Source organism: Orycteropus afer, unplaced genomic scaffold (genome assembly GCF_000298275.1).
Source record: "Orycteropus afer afer isolate SDZICR_OR568_19922 unplaced genomic scaffold, OryAfe1.0 scaffold00240, whole genome shotgun sequence".
Classification (NCBI taxonomy): Eukaryota; Metazoa; Chordata; class Mammalia; order Tubulidentata; family Orycteropodidae; genus Orycteropus; species Orycteropus afer.
Window position 1 is genome coordinate 1418929 of NW_006921827.1, and position 9121 is coordinate 1428049.

Genomic DNA, 9121 nt, shown 5'->3' on the forward strand with positions numbered 1-9121 from the left:
TTGACTGGAAGCCACAGGTGTAGGTTCAATTCCAGACCTGAAGGGTAGCTAGGGGCCATGGTTACAGTGGTTGCATCAGGCTCTATCAGACCAGCAAAACTAGTCCCCTTTTTATTTTTTTTCAAATAATTTTGAGTTTTGTTCCACATTGTTCTCCCACTCTATCCAGGATCTCCTACATAAATATCCCCCCCCCCCCGAGTGGTTGACAGTGGCAGCCAGGCACCATCTAGTTCTCCTGGTCTCATAGTCATATAGGTTAAGGATCACATGGTGTACCAAACTTGGACTAATTATTTCCATGCACCTTTGTTTTTCTTCATTCTTCTTTGCTCTGGATGAGGAGAGACGCATCATTGCATCTAGATGGCTGCTTGCAAGCTTTTAAGATCCCAGTCACTACTCACCAAAGTAGGAGGTGGAACAATGTTGTGTGTAATATGTTATGCCAATTAAACTTGATGTACCCTGCAACTATGGTCTCAAGCCCACAGGTCCAACTACTCACTCCCTCTGGGTAGCTGGTTGTGCCCAAGAAGTGACTGCAAACTTTCCCTTGTCAGCTCTACTATACACCTGGGAATTCTTACAGAACATAGCAATATACTTGTAGAAATATATTCACATCCTTTCATAATTTTATTGATATTGTTGTTATTGCTGTTGTTAGGTGCCAATGAGTCAATTCCAATGCATAGCATCCCTATATACAAAAAAAAAAAAAAAAAAAAGCCTGCCCTGTCTTTCCATCCTCACAATCCTTGCTATGCTTGAGACCACTATGTCAGCCACCATGTCAATTCATCTCATTGAGGCCCTTCCCCATTTTTGCTGACCCTCCACTTTACCAAGCATGATATCCTTCTCCAGCGGCTGGTCCCTTCTGACCAAATGACCAAAGTAGGTGAGATGAAGTCTGGCCATTCCCACTTTTAAAGAGCATTCCAGCTGCACTTCTTTTATGATATATTTTTTGTTCTTCTGGTAATCCATGGTATTTTTAGTATTCTTAATCAACACCACAATTATAAACATCAATTCTACTTTGGTCTTCCTTATTTGCTATTCAGCTTTCACATGCATACATCAGATCAAAAATGCCATGGCTTGGGTTAGGTGAACCTTAGTCTTCAAATTGAAATATTTGCTCTTCAACAGTTTAGAGAGGTCTTTTGCTACATATTTTCCCTGTGCAATACAAGGTCTGATTTCTTGACTGCTACCCCCATGAGTGTTGATTATGGATCCAAGTAAAATGAAATCTTTGACAACTTCAATCTTTTCTCCATTTATCATGATGTAGTTTGCTGGTCCAGCTATGATAATCTTTGTTTTCTTTATATTGAATTGTAATTCATATTGAAGACTGCAATCTTTGATGTTCATCAGTAAGTGCTTCAAGTCATCTTCACTTTCAGCAATCAAGGTTGTGTCATCTGCATATTGCAGGTTGTTAATGAGTCTTTCTGCAATCATGATGCATGTTCTTCTTCATATAGTACAGCTTCTTGGACTATTGTATCAGCATAAATTTGGAAAAAGTATTGTTAAATGTTACAACCCTGACTCTTACCCAATTATCAGCAATAACATGCTTAATTCCATATCATCTTTTGACTCTAGCTTTCATTTCTGGAAGTTCCCTGTTGATATTCTGCTGCAACCCGTTTAAATTATCTTTAGTAAAATTTTACATGTATGTGATTTTGATGATATTGTTTGATAATTTTTGCAGTCTGTTGGATCACCTTTCTTTGGAATTAGCACAAATATGAATCTCTTCCAGTCAGTTGGTCAGGTAGCTCTCTTAAAAATAACTTGGCATGGAAAAGTAAATGCCTTCAGCACAGCATCCATTTGTTGAAACATATCAATGGGTATTCTGTCAATTACTGAAGCTTTGCTTTTTGCCAATTCCTTCAGCACAACTTAGACTTCTTTCTCTTATACCATTGGTTCTTGATCCTATGCTACTTCCTGAAATGATTGACTGCTGATCAGTTCTTTTTTGTACAATTTTTTTGATAGGATTTCAAATAATCTTTAGTTTTAATTTACAATTATGGTGTCTTTTTTGTGCAGAAGTTTATTAATTTTAATGTTGTCCAATATATCATTTTTTAAAAAAAATATAGTGTCCCTTTCTCTGGAAAGAATATAAATACATGCATCAATTTGTCTCTTAAGGGCCTTATAATTTTGCTTTTCACATGTAGGTCTTTAATTGATCAGAGATTTCCTTTCCTTTGTGTGTATCAGAAATCTAGTTATTTATTTTTATTTTTCCTATTAACAGTCTTTGTCTCAGTTGTATTCATTGAATATGTCATATCTTTCTACAAATGCTGCTTTGGTCATATGTAAGTTCCCACTGATAATTGGTACTCTGCTTACTTCTGTCCTATTTGTCTAACTAGTATCTCTTTAAGTGCTCACAACAAACTTTTAGTTACAGTCATTTCACAGTAAATTCTTGATTTTTACTCGTCTTTAAATTTGTCTTAGATGTTCTTAGACATGTAAGCTTATGTGTACATTTTGGTTTCAGGTTGTCAAATGTTAGATTCATACAGGAAATTGACAAATTTTGGCCAAGATAATGGCAAAATAATAAAAATCACCAATAATCATTTTGAAAGGTATGTTTAAAGTAAAGGTACTTAATGTAAGGTGAACGAAAGACCAAATTTTGCAGTTACTGTAAGATCATCTTCTAACCTGAAATCTTTACTACATATTGGTGTTTTAGCCTCAGAATGTCAGGATGTTTCTTGCTTCATTCATAGTGTAACCACAGTAAATGGTTTGTAAAAGATTTGATTTCTGGTGAACAAACCCCTTTAGGCCTGTGAAGAACTAATATTCTTGATTTAATCTTCAATTACACATATTTGCAATAGTTGCCTGCTGAGAAAATGTGTGTCAAATTCCTAAACTGTATGCTTTATAGATAAAACATTAAATCATTTTTTTCAAGGCAAAGTAATGAAACATCATGTTTATTTAAAACCTAATTGGGGGGGAATGCAAGGGGGAAGGTGGTCATGGCATTGACTATGGATGAATGTACCTTGGCTGAGCACAGAGCAGGAGATTCTCTGATGCCCTCTGCTTCCCCAATGCCCTTTGCTTCGGCCACTAGGTCAGTTACCATGGAGCAGAAGTTTGAGGATGTTGATGCTCAGAATCACTGTAGCAGCTGTACTTGGAAATTCTAAATGAGTCCCATGATTATGCTCATAGAGTTAGAAAACTTGGCAAAGTTTCCAGAAAACAGAAATTGAAACAGATAGAGAGGTGAGCCCATAAGATCACTGTTGTGTTAAACTGCAAAATACTGAAAATGATTATATTAATTCTAGTTTAGGTGGCATAGAACAGGCACAAAAGATTTACATCTTAACACAGGGTCCAGTTTCTAATACATGTTGTCATTTCTGGTTCATGGTTTGGCAGCAAAAGATGAAAGTAATTGTCATACTAAACCGCATTGGAGATAACGAACTAGTTAAATGTGTACAGTCCTGGCCAACAGAAGACGATCAAGAGATGTTGTTTAAAGAAACAAGACTCACTGTGATGCTCTTATCAGACGTGAAATCATGCAATACAGTACATATACTACAACTGAAAAAAAAGTACCACGTAGTGAAACCAGAACAATATCTGACTTTCATTATACCATGGGAACAGATTTTGGCGTGCCTGAATCACTAGCATCATTTTCTTATTTAAAGTAGGAAAATCTGACTCCTTGAAACCTTAGCACTGAGTGGTGGTGGTTCACTGGCAGGGCACTGGGTGGTACGGCACTTTTTCCTCAGTAGACTTCTGTCTTTATTTTGATGGAAAAAGGAAAAAAATACTAACATAAACAAGTGTTGAATATGAGAAAATACCAAATGGGACTTATTCAGACACCAGATCAACTCAGATTTTCATATATGGCTATAATATAAGGAGAAAGGTTTATAAGGGAATTTCAAATATACAGAAATGGTGGAAAGAATTTTCTAAATAAGACTTGTCTCCTGCTTTTCATCGTTAACCAATAAAAATAATGACAGGAAAGCACAATGGGAACAGAATAGGCTTATGTTCTGGTTACCTAGTGCTGCTCTGATAGAAATATACCACAAATGGGATGGCATTAACAAACAGGAGTTTATTCTCTCACAGTTTGGAGGCTTTAAGTCCAAGTTCAAAGTGCCAGGCTCTAGGGGCTGGGTGAAAGCCCCTCAACCTAGGGGTCCAGCCCTGCCTCCTGCTCCCAGCCCACTGGAACTAGAGGCATTTCTTTATCTGGACAGCTGCTGGCTGCTGAGGCTGAGAAGCCCCAAGGTTGACAAGGAAAAAGCACAGTCCCGATATTACCAAACCACAAGACAGGCCATTAACTTAAGTCCATTTTAAGTCCCAAGGTCGGCAGAGCATAGCAGGCTGCTGAGCAATGACACGGCTACATGCAGGGTCCAAGCATGCCATAGGCTAGAGACCATTCTCAAAGCTTCTCCTTATATGCAAGAAGCAGACCACATACCCCATGGCAGTTACTCAGCTGCTCCCAGTAGATTGTACCATGGAGTTGATCATCAGTCTCATCATGGGGAATACTATATCCAGCTGTCCAGCCACTCAACCAGGCCTAGCTAAGTTGACATACAAACATAACCATCACTGCTTAGAAGAAGAAAAAGTGCATGATAATGCAGAGGAAAAGAGTAAAAAATATACAGAAATATATTGGAGAGAACAGAAAAGGTAACATGGCTCAGAAGGTGCAACAGATGAAACAGAGGCTAAATGAGACTGATTGAAAGAACAAAAGCCCAAGATTGACAGGTATCTAAGTATTCACAATTTGAGAATATTCTGCACCTATACATTTTAAGCCATTTATGTGCAAAGCAAGATCTGAAGCCCACTCTTGAAACTAATATCAGGCTTGAGAGACCTGTAGATCGCCTCACAAGTAAACTTTACATGTAAGAAATAAAGAGCACCCACCAGCACAAGACTTTTCAAAATCCTTTAATTTGAGTATTGTTTTTTTTTTTTTTTTTCTTCCTTTTTTTATTTTTCTTTTTTAATGAGTCTATAACATGTAGAAAGAAGCTCTGGTGGCACAGAGCTAAGGCATTTGACTGCTAACTAGAAGGTGGGCGGTTCAAACCCACCAGCCACTCCACGAAAGCAAGACTGGGAAATTTACTTCCATAAAGATTCACTGCCTCTGAAATCCAGTGGGAGTGGCTGTAAGTCACAATCTATTCAAAGGCAGTGTTGTTGTTTTTTTTTTTTTTTTTTCTGGTTTATAACATGTAGAAAGACGTGAAAGAAATAAATTAGGGGAGGCTACTTTGTATTCTAAAGGAGCCCTGGTGGCTTAGTGGTTAAGCACTCGCTACTAATGAAAAGTCAGTGGTTACAGCTCACCAGACACTCACTGAGAGAAAGATGTGGCAAATTTACAGTGCTGGAAATCCTGTGAGGCAGTGTTACTTTGTCCTATAGGATCACTATGAGTCGGAATTCTACTTGATAGCAAAGGGTTTTGACTTTTGAACTTTGTATTCTACTGCCATTCCTACTGTATTTTTATTCATTTTAGCACCATCAAATATTTCTATTAATTTTTTAAAAAAATCCTAACCTATGGCAAAATCAAAACATTACATTCTTTACATATTTTTACATAACATTACTTTTGTATTAGATTTTCTTTCTATTTCTTTGCCTTTATAAGTTAATATTTGTTAATTAATCCCAAGAAGTATAATCTCTGCAAATCAAGTCAAATATGTTCTTCGGATACAATTTTCAGATTGGCATGTCACAGTCACTTCAAGTTCCTACCTTGAAAAATGTATTAAAAATATTGTTGCTCACATCCCAGGAGGCTAATACCTGGTAGCTGTGATGAAGACTATGTCTGGACTTGTTTTTAGCTGAAAATTAAAGAGTTGCATATAGTGATGAGATAAATAATATGAAGACTTTACTAACTGGCATGTTAATGCATACTTGCCTATGCAAATTAAAGGCACCTGTGTTCTGGTGACGTGCAGGGTAGGTAGAGTAGATTTACTTCTGTAAATAGCAGCTGCATAAATACTAAATGGTAACTTCTGTCAGTGCTGTTTCAAAATCTCCACTAGAGATGGAGCTTCTGCAAAATGAAACAGATCTGTGTACAAAATGTGAGCTGCATATCACAATCAATTAACAAAGTATATCATGGACATGACCTCTAGAGATGAGACTTGGAGAAGCCTGAAAGATTTATTTTATTTCTCAAGAAGACAAATATCTCTGACAAGTGGGTCATGAAGGCTCTGCCATATAATTCCTATGATGAAATACTTACTTCAGTTTTATTTAATTAGAAATTGTTGAATGGTTTCTACATATCTGGCACTCTGTTAAAAGCTGCAACTACAAATCAATGGTATGTGTGTGTGTTAGTATTTCATCTTGTTCTAGAAAGCATTTATGCTTGCATCTAAGGATTTATAAAATGTAGAAAACTATCATAATTAATAAAGAATAGAAAACAAATTTTTAAAAAGAGGAAGAAGTTAAATGTAACTCTAAATATGTTTACCGTAAATTTGTTTTTAGCTTCCAGGTCTACTAGGTCCTGTGCCATCCCTATGAAGTAGATCAGCAGACCTTTCTCCTTAGTCAGTCTTAGTCCAGAAGCTGTCTATGATATTCAGCATCACAGCAGTCACAAGCCTCCACTGAAGGACTGCTGGTGGGTGTGCCTTATGGGGCATATTCACTGGAACTCAGGTCTCCAACACAGAAGGCAAGAATTCCACAGCTGAACCACCAATGCCTCTACTATAAATAGCTATGCCTTAAAGTCCACTTCACTTTCACAAGTAGATTACTAAATAGCTCCAAACCAAACATATACACTTACAATTAAGTGATTATTTCCTTAAGTTTCTAGAAAGTGACTATAAATTGGTATGATCATCATAAAGACTTTTGACTCACAATGTCAGATTTCCCTGCCAAAGGTTATCTTGCCATTATTGTATATGAATGCCCCATTTTTCCATATATAAGTAATTCTGGATATTATTCTTCTTCAAATCATTGCCATTCTAATGAAATAGTTTTAATTTTAATTTCCATGGGTATTAAAGCAGTCAAAATGTCATATGCTATTATGTTTGACATTTTGAAAATAGTATTTTTAATAACTTTGATTGTGATTTGAGTGAAAGTTTATGAAGCAAATTGGTGATCTATTCAACAATTCATACACATTTTGTTTTGTGGCATTGATTTCAATCTCCACAGTGTAACAACAGCATCCTTTCCACTTCCTCCCTGTGTTTCCTTTTTCCATTCATCCTTCTTTCCTATCCCATCCTGGCTTCTGAGATTTACCCCTGTAAAATGCTGCCCTTTTGATCTTCTATGATTGATTGTTCTAATGACTGCATGCCTTCCTGGTATTACTGTTCACCTTATAGGTTTATCTATCATTTGTCTGAAAGTTGAGCCATGGAGGTGATTTTAGCTCATGAATAGTTTTTTTCAAGTATTGTGCTACTGTTTTTATTTTTTTTAATTTAATTCACCATTTCCTATATCAATGCTGCCTTTGTTATCAATTTTTAAATATTGATGTACATTTTCTTTTAGCAATTTTGGGTCATATAATTGTATATATAAGTCTCTCTATATAAATATATATGTACAGTCATATAGAATTTATTTTGATGTAAGGTATAGTCTAAGAAAATACTTTTTTTTTGTTTCCATATGGTTAGCAGATAGAAATAATATATTTATAGTAATCATGACTAAATATTTATTAAATAACCATTATATAATTATTTATTTATTCACCAAGGTAAATGTTAAATTAACAATTCAATTTGTATCTGAACTGTTTATCTTTTTGATTAATATTATTATGCTGATGCTAGAAATTATGTTCTTAATATATAGAAAGATATAATAGATTTTTCAAATGTTATTTTTTTTCTTGATATTTTACTTTTCTTCCAATGTTTTAAATATTTTTAGTGGACAGTGTAGGTATAACTATTTACCAAATTAATGATTTAATTAAAAACTCTACTTGTATATAAGGCAAAGAGATCTACTAATGGGATCTAAACCAAAAATACAAATTACCACCATAGAGTAGATTCTGACTCATAGCCACCCCCAATGGGTTTCTGAGACAGTAAATATTTTTAGACAATAAATATATCTTCCTTCCACAGAGAAGCTGGTGGATTTGAACTGCTAACCTTCTGGTTAGCAGTCAAATGTCTTAGGCACTATACCACATGAGGTCCTTACTAAAAGGACCTATAAAAGTTAAATAAGGGATGACTTATCTGAGAAAACCACCTTCCTGCCTCGGAAACCCAAGGAGAGGTTGCTGTGAGTTGGATCTGACTCTATGGCAGTGAGGTTTTTTTTTTTGTTTTTTTTTTTAAATCTGAGAAAAGATGTAGAATTTGAATTCTGAATAATGAGAAGGAATTAATAGTGAAAGTAATAGGGGTGTACTCCCAAGCAAGCCAACAAAAAGCATGTGCAAATACCAAAAGATGGTAAGAGGAGAACAATGTGTATGAGGAATGGAAAACAAAACAAACAAACAGACTTGACTGTAGCAAATAAAATAAAGAGGAGAGTGGCTCAAGTTGAATCTGGTAATCAGAGACTATGAAGAGCATGTGATGAATTTGTCTTTTTGTTCCGAAAAACAATGAGAAGTTATTGAGTAGACTTAAGCAAGAAAGAGATGTTATAAGTTGGTCTTATTTCAATGTGAAGAATGAATTAGGGTAATAAAATGAGTGAATATAGTAAGACTAGTTAGGAGGCTGTTGCTATGTCTTATCAGTACCATTTGTCATCAAGTTGATTACTACTTATGTAAAGTTATGACAGTGAGGAGAGAAAGAACTATGTTACAGAGATGCTTAAAAGGGCTGTGTTTTTGTTTGGTAGATGTAGGGAATAAGAAAATAAAGTGTCACTGATTCTATATTATTGTCTGATTCTGTATTAGTCATGATTTTCTAGAGAAACAGAACCAGTAAGATAGGAGAGAGAGATTTATTTTTAGTAATTGATTCAT

At 35.4% G+C, this 9121-nt stretch overlaps 1 pseudogene; it reads left to right on the top strand.

The window, feature by feature from the left end:
* The first annotated feature begins 3044 nt into the window (after window positions 1–3044).
* On the top strand, window positions 3045–4817 carry LOC103204042 (annotated as a pseudogene).
* The last annotated feature ends 4304 nt before the right edge of the window (window positions 4818–9121 follow it).